Below are 17,833 nucleotides of genomic sequence, written 5' to 3' on the forward strand. Positions count from 1 at the left end.
AGGTGGGCACTTCTTCCACAGTGCCCATAGCAGGAACGGCCTCGGATGAGAACAGTGATGCAGGCCAACTGGCTGAACATTGCAGTTTTGAATTTCAGATGTCTTGAAACCTCATAGAAATACAGCTTCAAGCTTGTAAGTGCTTACCTATTGAGGTTGAAGTTCTGTTAACTAAACAACAGCTCTGGAAGTGTATGTTATAATATTTAGAGAATAATTGCATTTGCGCATCAGGTGCTCACCTAACAGGAGTTCTTTCTATTTTTCTTTAGTTAGTAAGTGCTTCCATGTTAGGTGAGCAATTGTTGCAATATCTCTACTACAGAAAACCATCTCTCTATACTTTCAAAATCTTCACCAAGCAAGCTCAGAAAAGAGCGGGAAAAATGTGGGAGGAGCTACTTAATGGTTTGGTGCCTTCAGGGCCTTTCAAGGGATAAAAAGGCGAGCACTTCTTCCACAGTGCCCATAACAGTAACAGCCTCAGACAAGAACAGGGATGCAGACCCATTGGCTGAACATTGCAGTTTTGAATTTCAGATGTCTTGAAACCTCATAGAAATACAGCTTCATGGTTATAAGTGCTTACCTTTTGAGGTTGAAGTTCTGTTAACTAAACAACAGCTCTGGAAGTGTATGTTATAATATTTAGAGAATAATTGCATTTGAACATCAGGTGCTCACCTAACAGGAGTTCTTTCTATTTTTCTTTAGTTAGTAAGTGCTTCCATGTTGGGTGAGCAATTGTTGCAATATCCCCACTACAGAAAACCATCTCTCTATACTTTCAAAATCTTCACCAAGCAAGCTCAGAAAAGAGCGGGAAAAATGTGGGAGGAGCTACTTAATGGTTTGGTGCCTTGAGGGCCTTTCAAGGGATAAAAAGGTGGGCACTTCTTCCACAGGGCCCATAGCAGGAACGGCCTCAGATGAGAACAGTGATGCAGGCCAACTGGCTGAACATTGCAGTTTTGAATTTCAGATGTCTTGAAACCTCATAGAAATACAGCTTCAAGCTTGTAAGTGCTTACCTATTGAGGTTGAAGTTCTGTTAACTAAACAACAGCTCTGGAAGTGTATGTTATAATATTTAGAGAATAATTGCATTTGAGCATCAGGTGCTCACCTAACAGGAGTTCTTTCTATTTTTCTTTAGTTAGTAAGTGCTTCCATGTTAGGTGAGCAATTGTTTCAATATCTCCACTGCAGAAAACCATCCCTCTATACTTTCAAAATCTTCACCAAGCAAGCTCAGAAAAGAGCGGGAAAAATGTGGGAGGAGCTACTTAATGGTTTGGTGCCTTCAGGGCCTTTCAAGGGATAAAAAGGCGAGCACTTATTCCACAGTGCCCATACCAGAAACAGCCTCTGACAAGAACAGGGATGCAGACCCTTTGGCTGAACATTGCAGTTTTGAATTTCAGATGCCTTGAAATCTCATAGAAATACAGCTTCAAGCTTGTAAGTGCTTACCTTTTGAGTTTGAAGTTCTGTGAAATAAACAACAACTCTGGAAGTACATGGTATAATATTTAGGGATGGATTGCATTTGAGCATCAGGTGTTCACCTGACAGGAGTTCTTTCTATTTTTCTTTAGTTAGTAAGTGCTTCCATGTTAGGTGAGCAATTGTTGCAATATCTCCACTACAGAAAACCATCTCTCTATACTTTCAAAATCTTCACCAAGCAAGCTCAGAAAAGAGCGGGAAAAATGTGGGAGGAGCTACTTAATGGTTTGGTGCCTTCAGGGCCTTTCAAGGGATAAAAAGGCGAGCACTTCTTCCACAGTGCCCATAACAGTAACAGCCTCAGACAAGAACAGGGATGCAGACCCATTGGCTGAACATTGCAGTTTTGAATTTCAGATGTCTTGAAACCTCATAGAAATACAGCTTCATGGTTATAAGTGCTTACCTTTTGAGGTTGAAGTTCTGTGAACTAAACAGCAACTTTGGAAGTGTATGTTATAATATTTAGGATGGATTGCATTTGAACATCAGGTGCTCACCTAACAGGAGTTCTTTCTATTTTTCTTTAGTTAGTAAGTGCTTCCATGTTAGGTGAGCAATTGTTGCAATATCTCTACTACAGAAAACCATCTCTCTATACTTTCAAAATCTTCACCAAGCAAGCTCAGAAAAGAGCGGGACAAATGTGGGAGGAGCTACTTAATGGTTTGGTGCCTTGAGGGCCTTTCAAGGGATAAAAAGGTGGGCACTTCTTCCACAGTGCCCATAGCAGGAACGGCCTCGGATGAGAACAGTGATGCAGGCCAACTGGCTGAACATTGCAGTTTTGAATTTCAGATGTCTTGAAACCTCATAGAAATACAGCTTCAAGCTTGTAAGTGCTTACCTATTGAGGTTGAAGTTCTGTTAACTAAACAACAGCTCTGGAAGTGTATGTTATAATATTTAGAGAATAATTGCATTTGAGCATCAGGTGCTCACCTAACAGGAGTTCTTTCTATTTTTCTTTAGTTAGTAAGTGCTTCCATGTTAGGTGAGCAATTGTTGCAATATCTCCACTGCAGAAAACCATCCCTCTATACTTTCAAAATCTTCACCAAGCAAGCTCAGAAAAGAGCGGGAAAAATGTGGGAGGAGCTACTTAATGGTTTGGTGCCTTCAGGGCCTTTCAAGGGATAAAAAGGCGAGCACTTATTCCACAGTGCCCATACCAGAAACAGCCTCTGACAAGAACAGGGATGCAGACCCATTGGCTGAACATTGCAGTTTTGAATTTCAGATGCCTTGAAATCTCATAGAAATACAGCTTCAAGCTTGTAAGTGCTTACCTTTTGAGTTTGAAGTTCTGTGAAATAAACAACAACTCTGGAAGTACATGGTATAATATTTAGGGATGGATTGCATTTGAGCATCACGTGTTCACCTAACAGGAGTTCTTTCTATTTGTCTTTAGTTAGTAAGTGCTTCCATGTTAGGTGAGCAATTGTTGCAATATCCCCACTACAGAAAACCATCTCTCTATACTTTCAAAATCTTCACCAAGCAAGCTCAGAAAAGAGCGGGAAAAATGTGGGAGGAGCTACTTAATGGTTTGGTGCCTTGAGGGCCTTTCAAGGGATAAAAAGGTGGGCACTTCTTCCACAGTGCCCATAGCAGGAACGGCCTCGGATGAGAACAGTGATGCAGGCCAACTGGCTGAACATTGCAGTTTTGAATTTCAGATGTCTTGAAACCTCATAGAAATACAGCTTCAAGCTTGTAAGTGCTTACCTATTGAGGTTGAAGTTCTGTTAACTAAACAACAGCTCTGGAAGTGTATGTTATAATATTTAGAGAATAATTGCATTTGAGCATCAGGTGCTCACCTAACAGGAGTTCTTTCTATTTTTCTTTAGTTAGTAAGTGCTTCCATGTTAGGTGAGCAATTGTTGCAATATCTCCACTACAGAAAACCATCTCTCTATACTTTCAAAATCTTCACCAAGCAAGCTCAGAAAAGAGCGGGAAAAATGTGGGAGGAGCTACTTAATGGTTTGGTGCCTTCAGGGCCTTTCAAGGGATAAAAAGGTGGGCACTTCTTCCACAGTGCCCATAGCAGGAACGGCCTCGGATGAGAACAGTGATGCAGGCCAACTGGCTGAACATTGCAGTTTTGAATTTCAGATGTCTTGAAACCTCATAGAAATACAGCTTCAAGCTTGTAAGTGCTTACCTATTGAGGTTGAAGTTCTGTTAACTAAACAACAGCTCTGGAAGTGTATGTTATAATATTTAGAGAATAATTGCATTTGAGCATCAGGTGCTCACCTAACAGGAGTTCTTTCTATTTTTCTTTAGTTAGTAAGTGCTTCCATGTTAGGTGAGCAATTGTTGCAATATCTCCACTACAGAAAACCATCTCTCTATACTTTCAAAATCTTCACCAAGCAAGCTCAGAAAAGAGCGGGAAAAATGTGGGAGGAGCTACTTAATGGTTTGGTGCCTTCAGGGCCTTTCAAGGGATAAAAAGGCGAGCACTTCTTCCACAGTGCCCATAACAGTAACAGCCTCAGACAAGAACAGGGATGCAGAGCCATTGGCTGAACATTGCAGTTTTGAATTTCAGATGTCTTGAAACCTCATAGAAATACAGCTTCATGGTTATAAGTGCTTACCTTTTGAGGTTGAAGTTCTGTGAACTAAACAGCAACTTTGGAAGTGTATGTTATAATATTTAGGATGGATTGCATTTGAACATCAGGTGCTCACCTAACAGGAGTTCTTTCTATTTTTCTTTAGTTAGTAAGTGCTTCCATGTTGGGTGAGCAATTGTTGCAATATCCCCACTACAGAAAACCATCTCTCTATACTTTCAAAATCTTCACCAAGCAAGCTCAGAAAAGAGCGGGAAAAATGTGGGAGGAGCTACTTAATGGTTTGGTGCCTTGAGGGCCTTTCAAGGGATAAAAAGGTGGGCACTTCTTCCACAGTGCCCATAGCAGGAACGGCCTCAGATGAGAACAGTGATGCAGGCCAACTGGCTGAACATTGCAGTTTTGAATTTCAGATGTCTTGAAACCTCATAGAAATACAGCTTCAAGCTTGTAAGTGCTTACCTATTGAGGTTGAAGTTCTGTTAACTAAACAACAGCTCTGGAAGTGTATGTTATAATATTTAGAGAATAATTGCATTTGAGCATCAGGTGCTCACCTAACAGGAGTTCTTTCTATTTTTCTTTAGTTAGTAAGTGCTTCCATGTTAGGTGAGCAATTGTTGCAATATCTCCACTGCAGAAAACCATCCCTCTATACTTTCAAAATCTTCACCAAGCAAGCTCAGAAAAGAGCGGGAAAAATGTGGGAGGAGCTACTTAATGGTTTGGTGCCTTCAGGGCCTTTCAAGGGATAAAAAGGCGAGCACTTATTCCACAGTGCCCATACCAGAAACAGCCTCTGACAAGAACAGGGATGCAGACCCTTTGGCCGAACATTGCAGTTTTGAATTTCAGATGCCTTGAAACCTCATAGAAATAAAGCTTCAAGCTTGTAAGTGCTTACCTTTTGAGTTTGAAGTTCTGTGAAATAAACAACAACCCTGGAAGTACATGGTATAATATTTAGGAATGGATTGCATTTGAGCATCAGGTGTTCACCTAACAGGAGTTCTTTCTATTTTTCTTTAGTTAGTAAGTGCTTCCATGTTAGGTGAGCAATTGTTGCAATATCCCCACTACAGAAAACCATCTCTCTATACTTTCAAAATCTTCACCAAGCAACCTCAGAAAAGAGCGGGAAAAATGTGGGAGGAGCTACTTAATGGTCTGGTGCCTTGAGGGCCTTTCAAGGGATAAAAAGGTGGGCCCTTCTCCACAGTGCCCATAGCAGGAACGGCCTCGGATGACAACAGTGATGCAGGCCAACTGGCTGAACATTGCAGTTTTGAATTTCAGATGTCTTGAAACCTCATAGAAATACAGCTTCAAGCTTGTAAGTGCTTACCTTTTGAGTTTGAAGTTCTGTGAAATAAACAACAACTCTGGAAGTACATGGTATACTATTTAGGGATGGATTGCATTTGAGCATCAGGTGTTCACCTAACAGGAGTTCTTTCTATTTTTCTTTAGTTAGTAAGTGCTTCCATGTTAGGTGAGCAATTGTTGCAATATCCCCACTACAGAAAACCATCTCTCTATACTCTCAAAATCTTCACCAAGCAAGCTCAGAAAGAGCGGGAAAAATGTGGGAGGAGCTACTTAATGGTTTGGTGCCTTCAGGGCCTTTCAAGGGATAAAAAGGCGAGCACTTCTTCCACAGTGCCCATAACAGGAACAGCCTCAGACAAGAACAGGGATGCAGACCCTTTGGCTGAACATTGCAGTTTTGAATTTCAGATGCCTTGAAATCTCATAGAAATACAGCTTCAAGCTTGTAAGTGCTTACCTTTTGAGTTTGAAGTTCTGTGAAATAAACAACAACTCTGGAAGTACATGGTATAATATTTAGGGATGGATTGCATTTGAGCATCAGGTGTTCACCTGACAGGAGTTCTTTCTATTTTTCTTTAGTTAGTAAGTGCTTCCATGTTGGGTGAGCAATTGTTGCAATATCCCCACTACAGAAAACCATCTCTCTATACTTTCAAAATCTTCACCAAGCAAGCTCAGAAAAGAGCGGGAAAAATGTGGGAGGAGCTACTTAATGGCTTGGTGCCTTGAGGGCCTTTCAAGGGATAAAAAGGTGGGCACTTCTTCCACAGTGCCCATAGCAGGAACGGCCTCAGATGAGAACAGTGATGCAGGCCAACTGGCTGAACATTGCAGTTTTGAATTTCAGATGTCTTGAAACCTCATAGAAATACAGCTTCAAGCTTGTAAGTGCTTACCTATTGAGGTTGAAGTTCTGTTAACTAAACAACAGCTCTGGAAGTGTATGTTATAATATTTAGAGAATAATTGCATTTGAGCATCAGGTGCTCACCTAACAGGAGTTCTTTCTATTTTTCTTTAGTTAGTAAGTGCTTCCATGTTAGGTGAGCAATTGTTGCAATATCTCCACTGCAGAAAACCATCCCTCTATACTTTCAAAATCTTCACCAAGCAAGCTCAGAAAAGAGCGGGAAAAATGTGGGAGGAGCTACTTAATGGTTTGGTGCCTTCAGGGCCTTTCAAGGGATAAAAAGGCGAGCACTTATTCCACAGTGCCCATACCAGAAACAGCCTCTGACAAGAACAGGGATGCAGACCCTTTGGCTGAACATTGCAGTTTTGAATTTCAGATGCCTTGAAACCTCATAGAAATAAAGCTTCAAGCTTGTAAGTGCTTACCTTTTGAGTTTGAAGTTCTGTGAAATAAACAACAACCCTGGAAGTACATGGTATAATATTTAGGGATGGATTGCATTTGAGCATCAGGTGTTCACCTGACAGGAGTTCTTTCTATTTTTCTTTAGTTAGTAAGTGCTTCCATGTTAGGTGAGCAATTGTTGCAATATCCCCACTACAGAAAACCATCTCTCTATACTTTCAAAATCTTCACCAAGCAACCTCAGAAAAGAGCGGGAAAAATGTGGGAGGAGCTACTTAATGGTCTGGTGCCTTGAGGGCCTTTCAAGGGATAAAAAGGTGGGCCCTTCTCCACAGTGCCCATAGCAGGAACGGCCTCGGATGACAACAGTGATGCAGGCCAACTGGCTGAACATTGCAGTTTTGAATTTCAGATGTCTTGAAACCTCATAGAAATACAGCTTCAAGCTTGTAAGTGCTTACCTATTGAGGTTGAAGTTCTGTTAACTAAACAACAACTCTGGAAGTACATGGTATACTATTTAGGGATGGATTGCATTTGAGCATCAGGTGTTCACCTAACAGGAGTTCTTTCTATTTTTCTTTAGTTAGTAAGTGCTTCTATGTTAGGTGAGCAATTGTTGCACTATCCCCACTACAGAAAACCATCTCTCTATACTTTCAAAATCTTCACCAAGCAAGCTCAGAAAAGAGCGGGAAAAATGTGGGAGGAGCTACTTAATGGTTTGGTGCCTTCAGGGCCTTTCAAGGGATAAAAAGGTGGGCACTTCTTCCACAGTGCCCATAGCAGGAACGGCCTCGGATGAGAACAGTGATGCAGGCCAACTGGCTGAACATTGCAGTTTTGAATTTCAGATGTCTTGAAACCTCATAGAAATACAGCTTCAAGCTTGTAAGTGCTTACCTTTTGAGTTTGAAGTTCTGTGAAATAAACAACAACCCTGGAAGTACATGGTATAATATTTAGGGATGGATTGCATTTGAGCATCAGGTGTTCACCTAACAGGAGTTCTTTCTATTTTTCTTTAGTTAGTAAGTGCTTCCATGTTAGGTGAGCAATTGTTGCAATATCCCCACTACAGAAAACCATCTCTCTATACTCTCAAAATCTTCACCAAGCAAGCTCAGAAAGAGCGGGAAAAATGTGGGAGGAGCTACTTAATGGTTTGGTGCCTTCAGGGCCTTTCAAGGGATAAAAAGGCGAGCACTTCTTCCACAGTGCCCATAACAGGAACAGCCTCAGACAAGAACAGGGATGCAGACCCATTGGCTGAACATTGCAGTTTTGAATTTCAGATGTCTTGAAACCTCATAGAAATACAGCTTCATGGTTATAAGTGCTTACCTTTTGAGGTTGAAGTTCTGTGAACTAAACAGCAACTTTGGAAGTGTATGTTATAATATTTAGGATGGATTGCATTTGAACATCAGGTGCTCACCTAACAGGAGTTCTTTCTATTTTTCTTTAGTTAGTAAGTGCTTCCATGTTAGGTGAGCAATTGTTGCAATATCCCCACTACAGAAAACCATCTCTCTATACTTTCAAAATCTTCACCAAGCAAGCTCAGAAAAGAGCGGGACAAATGTGGGAGGAGCTACTTAATGGTTTGGTGCCTTGAGGGCCTTTCAAGGGATAAAAAGGTGGGCACTTCTTCCACAGTGCCCATAGCAGGAACGGCCTCGGATGAGAACAGTGATGCAGGCCAACTGGCTGAACATTGCAGTTTTGAATTTCAGATGTCTTGAAACCTCATAGAAATACAGCTTCAAGCTTGTAAGTGCTTACCTATTGAGGTTGAAGTTCTGTTAACTAAACAACAGCTCTGGAAGTGTATGTTATAATATTTAGGATGGATTGCATTTGAACATCAGGTGCTCACCTAACAGGAGTTCTTTCTATTTTTCTTTAGTTAGTAAGTGCTTCCATGTTAGGTGAGCAATTGTTGCAATATCCCCACTACAGAAAACCATCTCTCTATACTTTCAAAATCTTCACCAAGCAAGCTCAGAAAAGAGCGGGAAAAATGTGGGAGGAGCTACTTAATGGTTTGGTGCCTTGAGGGCCTTTCAAGGGATAAAAAGGTGGGCACTTCTTCCACAGTGCCCATAGCAGGAACGGCCTCGGATGAGAACAGTGATGCAGGCCAACTGGCTGAACATTGCAGTTTTGAATTTCAGATGTCTTGAAACCTCATAGAAATACAGCTTCAAGCTTGTAAGTGCTTACCTATTGAGGTTGAAGTTCTGTTAACTAAACAACAGCTCTGGAAGTGTATGTTATAATATTTAGAGAATAATTGCATTTGCGCATCAGGTGCTCACCTAACAGGAGTTCTTTCTATTTTTCTTTAGTTAGTAAGTGCTTCCATGTTAGGTGAGCAATTGTTGCAATATCTCTACTACAGAAAACCATCTCTCTATACTTTCAAAATCTTCACCAAGCAAGCTCAGAAAAGAGCGGGAAAAATGTGGGAGGAGCTACTTAATGGTTTGGTGCCTTCAGGGCCTTTCAAGGGATAAAAAGGCGAGCACTTCTTCCACAGTGCCCATAACAGTAACAGCCTCAGACAAGAACAGGGATGCAGACCCATTGGCTGAACATTGCAGTTTTGAATTTCAGATGTCTTGAAACCTCATAGAAATACAGCTTCATGGTTATAAGTGCTTACCTTTTGAGGTTGAAGTTCTGTTAACTAAACAACAGCTCTGGAAGTGTATGTTATAATATTTAGAGAATAATTGCATTTGAACATCAGGTGCTCACCTAACAGGAGTTCTTTCTATTTTTCTTTAGTTAGTAAGTGCTTCCATGTTGGGTGAGCAATTGTTGCAATATCCCCACTACAGAAAACCATCTCTCTATACTTTCAAAATCTTCACCAAGCAAGCTCAGAAAAGAGCGGGAAAAATGTGGGAGGAGCTACTTAATGGTTTGGTGCCTTGAGGGCCTTTCAAGGGATAAAAAGGTGGGCACTTCTTCCACAGGGCCCATAGCAGGAACGGCCTCAGATGAGAACAGTGATGCAGGCCAACTGGCTGAACATTGCAGTTTTGAATTTCAGATGTCTTGAAACCTCATAGAAATACAGCTTCAAGCTTGTAAGTGCTTACCTATTGAGGTTGAAGTTCTGTTAACTAAACAACAGCTCTGGAAGTGTATGTTATAATATTTAGAGAATAATTGCATTTGAGCATCAGGTGCTCACCTAACAGGAGTTCTTTCTATTTTTCTTTAGTTAGTAAGTGCTTCCATGTTAGGTGAGCAATTGTTTCAATATCTCCACTGCAGAAAACCATCCCTCTATACTTTCAAAATCTTCACCAAGCAAGCTCAGAAAAGAGCGGGAAAAATGTGGGAGGAGCTACTTAATGGTTTGGTGCCTTCAGGGCCTTTCAAGGGATAAAAAGGCGAGCACTTATTCCACAGTGCCCATACCAGAAACAGCCTCTGACAAGAACAGGGATGCAGACCCTTTGGCTGAACATTGCAGTTTTGAATTTCAGATGCCTTGAAATCTCATAGAAATACAGCTTCAAGCTTGTAAGTGCTTACCTTTTGAGTTTGAAGTTCTGTGAAATAAACAACAACTCTGGAAGTACATGGTATAATATTTAGGGATGGATTGCATTTGAGCATCAGGTGTTCACCTGACAGGAGTTCTTTCTATTTTTCTTTAGTTAGTAAGTGCTTCCATGTTAGGTGAGCAATTGTTGCAATATCTCCACTACAGAAAACCATCTCTCTATACTTTCAAAATCTTCACCAAGCAAGCTCAGAAAAGAGCGGGAAAAATGTGGGAGGAGCTACTTAATGGTTTGGTGCCTTCAGGGCCTTTCAAGGGATAAAAAGGCGAGCACTTCTTCCACAGTGCCCATAACAGTAACAGCCTCAGACAAGAACAGGGATGCAGAGCCATTGGCTGAACATTGCAGTTTTGAATTTCAGATGTCTTGAAACCTCATAGAAATACAGCTTCATGGTTATAAGTGCTTACCTTTTGAGGTTGAAGTTCTGTGAACTAAACAGCAACTTTGGAAGTGTATGTTATAATATTTAGGATGGATTGCATTTGAACATCAGGTGCTCACCTAACAGGAGTTCTTTCTATTTTTCTTTAGTTAGTAAGTGCTTCCATGTTGGGTGAGCAATTGTTGCAATATCCCCACTACAGAAAACCATCTCTCTATACTTTCAAAATCTTCACCAAGCAAGCTCAGAAAAGAGCGGGAAAAATGTGGGAGGAGCTACTTAATGGTTTGGTGCCTTGAGGGCCTTTCAAGGGATAAAAAGGTGGGCACTTCTTCCACAGTGCCCATAGCAGGAACGGCCTCAGATGAGAACAGTGATGCAGGCCAACTGGCTGAACATTGCAGTTTTGAATTTCAGATGTCTTGAAACCTCATAGAAATACAGCTTCAAGCTTGTAAGTGCTTACCTATTGAGGTTGAAGTTCTGTTAACTAAACAACAGCTCTGGAAGTGTATGTTATAATATTTAGAGAATAATTGCATTTGAGCATCAGGTGCTCACCTAACAGGAGTTCTTTCTATTTTTCTTTAGTTAGTAAGTGCTTCCATGTTAGGTGAGCAATTGTTGCAATATCTCCACTGCAGAAAACCATCCCTCTATACTTTCAAAATCTTCACCAAGCAAGCTCAGAAAAGAGCGGGAAAAATGTGGGAGGAGCTACTTAATGGTTTGGTGCCTTCAGGGCCTTTCAAGGGATAAAAAGGCGAGCACTTATTCCACAGTGCCCATACCAGAAACAGCCTCTGACAAGAACAGGGATGCAGACCCTTTGGCCGAACATTGCAGTTTTGAATTTCAGATGCCTTGAAACCTCATAGAAATAAAGCTTCAAGCTTGTAAGTGCTTACCTTTTGAGTTTGAAGTTCTGTGAAATAAACAACAACCCTGGAAGTACATGGTATAATATTTAGGAATGGATTGCATTTGAGCATCAGGTGTTCACCTAACAGGAGTTCTTTCTATTTTTCTTTAGTTAGTAAGTGCTTCCATGTTAGGTGAGCAATTGTTGCAATATCCCCACTACAGAAAACCATCTCTCTATACTTTCAAAATCTTCACCAAGCAACCTCAGAAAAGAGCGGGAAAAATGTGGGAGGAGCTACTTAATGGTCTGGTGCCTTGAGGGCCTTTCAAGGGATAAAAAGGTGGGCCCTTCTCCACAGTGCCCATAGCAGGAACGGCCTCGGATGACAACAGTGATGCAGGCCAACTGGCTGAACATTGCAGTTTTGAATTTCAGATGTCTTGAAACCTCATAGAAATACAGCTTCATGGTTATAAGTGCTTACCTTTTGAGTTTGAAGTTCTGTGAAATAAACAACAACTCTGGAAGTACATGGTATACTATTTAGGGATGGATTGCATTTGAGCATCAGGTGTTCACCTAACAGGAGTTCTTTCTATTTTTCTTTAGTTAGTAAGTGCTTCCATGTTAGGTGAGCAATTGTTGCAATATCCCCACTACAGAAAACCATCTCTCTATACTCTCAAAATCTTCACCAAGCAAGCTCAGAAAGAGCGGGAAAAATGTGGGAGGAGCTACTTAATGGTTTGGTGCCTTCAGGGCCTTTCAAGGGATAAAAAGGCGAGCACTTCTTCCACAGTGCCCATAACAGGAACAGCCTCAGACAAGAACAGGGATGCAGACCCATTGGCTGAACATTGCAGTTTTGAATTTCAGATGCCTTGAAACCTCATAGAAATACAGCTTCATGGTTATAAGTGCTTACCTTTTGAGGTTGAAGTTCTGTGAACTAAACAGCAACTTTGGAAGTGTATGTTATAATATTTAGGATGGATTGCATTTGAACATCAGGTGCTCACCTAACAGGAGTTGTTTCTATTTTTCTTTAGTTAGTAAGTGCTTCCATGTTAGGTGAGCAATTGTTGCAATATCTCCACTACAGAAAACCATCTCTCTATACTTTCAAAATCTTCACCAAGCAAGCTCAGAAAAGAGCGGGAAAAATGTGGGAGGAGCTTCTTAATGGTTTGGTGCCTTCAGGGACTTTCAAGGGATAAAAAGGCTAGAACTTCTTCCACAGTGCCCATACCAGGAACAGCCTCAGACAAGAACAGGGATGCAGACCCTTTGGCTGAACATTGCAGTTTTGAATTTCAGATGTCTTGAAACCTCATAGAAATACAGCTTCAAGCTTGTAAGTGCTTACCTTTTGAGTTTGAAGTTCTGTGAAATAAACAACAACTCTGGAAGTACATGGTATACTATTTAGGGATGGATTGCATTTGAGCATCAGGTGTTCACCTAACAGGAGTTCTTTCTATTTTTCTTTAGTTAGTAAGTGCTTCCATGTTAGGTGAGCAATTGTTGCAATATCCCCACTACAGAAAACCATCTCTCTATACTCTCAAAATCTTCACCAAGCAAGCTCAGAAAGAGCGGGAAAAATGTGGGAGGAGCTACTTAATGGTTTGGTGCCTTCAGGGCCTTTCAAGGGATAAAAAGGTGGGCACTTCTTCCACAGTGCCCATAGCAGGAACGGCCTCGGATGAGAACAGTGATGCAGGCCAACTGGCTGAACATTGCAGTTTTGAATTTCAGATGTCTTGAAACCTCATAGAAATACAGCTTCAAGCTTGTAAGTGCTTACCTTTTGAGTTTGAAGTTCTGTGAAATAAACAACAACCCTGGAAGTACATGGTATAATATTTAGGGATGGATTGCATTTGAGCATCAGGTGTTCACCTAACAGGAGTTCTTTCTATTTTTCTTTAGTTAGTAAGTGCTTCCATGTTAGGTGAGCAATTGTTGCAATATCCCCACTACAGAAAACCATCTCTCTATACTCTCAAAATCTTCACCAAGCAAGCTCAGAAAGAGCGGGAAAAATGTGGGAGGAGCTACTTAATGGTTTGGTGCCTTCAGGGCCTTTCAAGGGATAAAAAGGCGAGCACTTCTTCCACAGTGCCCATAACAGGAACAGCCTCAGACAAGAACAGGGATGCAGACCCATTGGCTGAACATTGCAGTTTTGAATTTCAGATGTCTTGAAACCTCATAGAAATACAGCTTCATGGTTATAAGTGCTTACCTTTTGAGGTTGAAGTTCTGTGAACTAAACAGCAACTTTGGAAGTGTATGTTATAATATTTAGGATGGATTGCATTTGAACATCAGGTGCTCACCTAACAGGAGTTCTTTCTATTTTTCTTTAGTTAGTAAGTGCTTCCATGTTAGGTGAGCAATTGTTGCAATATCCCCACTACAGAAAACCATCTCTCTATACTTTCAAAATCTTCACCAAGCAAGCTCAGAAAAGAGCGGGACAAATGTGGGAGGAGCTACTTAATGGTTTGGTGCCTTGAGGGCCTTTCAAGGGATAAAAAGGTGGGCACTTCTTCCACAGTGCCCATAGCAGGAACGGCCTCGGATGAGAACAGTGATGCAGGCCAACTGGCTGAACATTGCAGTTTTGAATTTCAGATGTCTTGAAACCTCATAGAAATACAGCTTCAAGCTTGTAAGTGCTTACCTATTGAGGTTGAAGTTCTGTTAACTAAACAACAGCTCTGGAAGTGTATGTTATAATATTTAGGATGGATTGCATTTGAACATCAGGTGCTCACCTAACAGGAGTTCTTTCTATTTTTCTTTAGTTAGTAAGTGCTTCCATGTTAGGTGAGCAATTGTTGCAATATCCCCACTACAGAAAACCATCTCTCTATACTTTCAAAATCTTCACCAAGCAAGCTCAGAAAAGAGCGGGAAAAATGTGGGAGGAGCTACTTAATGGTTTGGTGCCTTGAGGGCCTTTCAAGGGATAAAAAGGTGGGCACTTCTTCCACAGTGCCCATAGCAGGAACGGCCTCGGATGAGAACAGTGATGCAGGCCAACTGGCTGAACATTGCAGTTTTGAATTTCAGATGTCTTGAAACCTCATAGAAATACAGCTTCAAGCTTGTAAGTGCTTACCTATTGAGGTTGAAGTTCTGTTAACTAAACAACAGCTCTGGAAGTGTATGTTATAATATTTAGAGAATAATTGCATTTGCGCATCAGGTGCTCACCTAACAGGAGTTCTTTCTATTTTTCTTTAGTTAGTAAGTGCTTCCATGTTAGGTGAGCAATTGTTGCAATATCTCTACTACAGAAAACCATCTCTCTATACTTTCAAAATCTTCACCAAGCAAGCTCAGAAAAGAGCGGGAAAAATGTGGGAGGAGCTACTTAATGGTTTGGTGCCTTCAGGGCCTTTCAAGGGATAAAAAGGCGAGCACTTCTTCCACAGTGCCCATAACAGTAACAGCCTCAGACAAGAACAGGGATGCAGACCCATTGGCTGAACATTGCAGTTTTGAATTTCAGATGTCTTGAAACCTCATAGAAATACAGCTTCATGGTTATAAGTGCTTACCTTTTGAGGTTGAAGTTCTGTTAACTAAACAACAGCTCTGGAAGTGTATGTTATAATATTTAGAGAATAATTGCATTTGAACATCAGGTGCTCACCTAACAGGAGTTCTTTCTATTTTTCTTTAGTTAGTAAGTGCTTCCATGTTGGGTGAGCAATTGTTGCAATATCCCCACTACAGAAAACCATCTCTCTATACTTTCAAAATCTTCACCAAGCAAGCTCAGAAAAGAGCGGGAAAAATGTGGGAGGAGCTACTTAATGGTTTGGTGCCTTGAGGGCCTTTCAAGGGATAAAAAGGTGGGCACTTCTTCCACAGGGCCCATAGCAGGAACGGCCTCAGATGAGAACAGTGATGCAGGCCAACTGGCTGAACATTGCAGTTTTGAATTTCAGATGTCTTGAAACCTCATAGAAATACAGCTTCAAGCTTGTAAGTGCTTACCTATTGAGGTTGAAGTTCTGTTAACTAAACAACAGCTCTGGAAGTGTATGTTATAATATTTAGAGAATAATTGCATTTGAGCATCAGGTGCTCACCTAACAGGAGTTCTTTCTATTTTTCTTTAGTTAGTAAGTGCTTCCATGTTAGGTGAGCAATTGTTTCAATATCTCCACTGCAGAAAACCATCCCTCTATACTTTCAAAATCTTCACCAAGCAAGCTCAGAAAAGAGCGGGAAAAATGTGGGAGGAGCTACTTAATGGTTTGGTGCCTTCAGGGCCTTTCAAGGGATAAAAAGGCGAGCACTTATTCCACAGTGCCCATACCAGAAACAGCCTCTGACAAGAACAGGGATGCAGACCCTTTGGCTGAACATTGCAGTTTTGAATTTCAGATGCCTTGAAATCTCATAGAAATACAGCTTCAAGCTTGTAAGTGCTTACCTTTTGAGTTTGAAGTTCTGTGAAATAAACAACAACTCTGGAAGTACATGGTATAATATTTAGGGATGGATTGCATTTGAGCATCAGGTGTTCACCTGACAGGAGTTCTTTCTATTTTTCTTTAGTTAGTAAGTGCTTCCATGTTAGGTGAGCAATTGTTGCAATATCTCCACTACAGAAAACCATCTCTCTATACTTTCAAAATCTTCACCAAGCAAGCTCAGAAAAGAGCGGGAAAAATGTGGGAGGAGCTACTTAATGGTTTGGTGCCTTCAGGGCCTTTCAAGGGATAAAAAGGCGAGCACTTCTTCCACAGTGCCCATAACAGTAACAGCCTCAGACAAGAACAGGGATGCAGACCCATTGGCTGAACATTGCAGTTTTGAATTTCAGATGTCTTGAAACCTCATAGAAATACAGCTTCATGGTTATAAGTGCTTACCTTTTGAGGTTGAAGTTCTGTGAACTAAACAGCAACTTTGGAAGTGTATGTTATAATATTTAGGATGGATTGCATTTGAACATCAGGTGCTCACCTAACAGGAGTTCTTTCTATTTTTCTTTAGTTAGTAAGTGCTTCCATGTTAGGTGAGCAATTGTTGCAATATCTCTACTACAGAAAACCATCTCTCTATACTTTCAAAATCTTCACCAAGCAAGCTCAGAAAAGAGCGGGACAAATGTGGGAGGAGCTACTTAATGGTTTGGTGCCTTGAGGGCCTTTCAAGGGATAAAAAGGTGGGCACTTCTTCCACAGTGCCCATAGCAGGAACGGCCTCGGATGAGAACAGTGATGCAGGCCAACTGGCTGAACATTGCAGTTTTGAATTTCAGATGTCTTGAAACCTCATAGAAATACAGCTTCAAGCTTGTAAGTGCTTACCTATTGAGGTTGAAGTTCTGTTAACTAAACAACAGCTCTGGAAGTGTATGTTATAATATTTAGAGAATAATTGCATTTGAGCATCAGGTGCTCACCTAACAGGAGTTCTTTCTATTTTTCTTTAGTTAGTAAGTGCTTCCATGTTAGGTGAGCAATTGTTGCAATATCTCCACTGCAGAAAACCATCCCTCTATACTTTCAAAATCTTCACCAAGCAAGCTCAGAAAAGAGCGGGAAAAATGTGGGAGGAGCTACTTAATGGTTTGGTGCCTTCAGGGCCTTTCAAGGGATAAAAAGGCGAGCACTTATTCCACAGTGCCCATACCAGAAACAGCCTCTGACAAGAACAGGGATGCAGACCCATTGGCTGAACATTGCAGTTTTGAATTTCAGATGCCTTGAAATCTCATAGAAATACAGCTTCAAGCTTGTAAGTGCTTACCTTTTGAGTTTGAAGTTCTGTGAAATAAACAACAACTCTGGAAGTACATGGTATAATATTTAGGGATGGATTGCATTTGAGCATCACGTGTTCACCTAACAGGAGTTCTTTCTATTTGTCTTTAGTTAGTAAGTGCTTCCATGTTAGGTGAGCAATTGTTGCAATATCCCCACTACAGAAAACCATCTCTCTATACTTTCAAAATCTTCACCAAGCAAGCTCAGAAAAGAGCGGGAAAAATGTGGGAGGAGCTACTTAATGGTTTGGTGCCTTGAGGGCCTTTCAAGGGATAAAAAGGTGGGCACTTCTTCCACAGTGCCCATAGCAGGAACGGCCTCGGATGAGAACAGTGATGCAGGCCAACTGGCTGAACATTGCAGTTTTGAATTTCAGATGTCTTGAAACCTCATAGAAATACAGCTTCAAGCTTGTAAGTGCTTACCTATTGAGGTTGAAGTTCTGTTA

The sequence above is a fragment of the Ambystoma mexicanum genome, chromosome 7q, assembly GCF_040938575.1.
Source record: "Ambystoma mexicanum isolate Mex_15411 chromosome 7q, UKY_AmexF1_1, whole genome shotgun sequence".
Lineage (NCBI taxonomy): Eukaryota > Metazoa > Chordata > Amphibia > Caudata > Ambystomatidae > Ambystoma > Ambystoma mexicanum.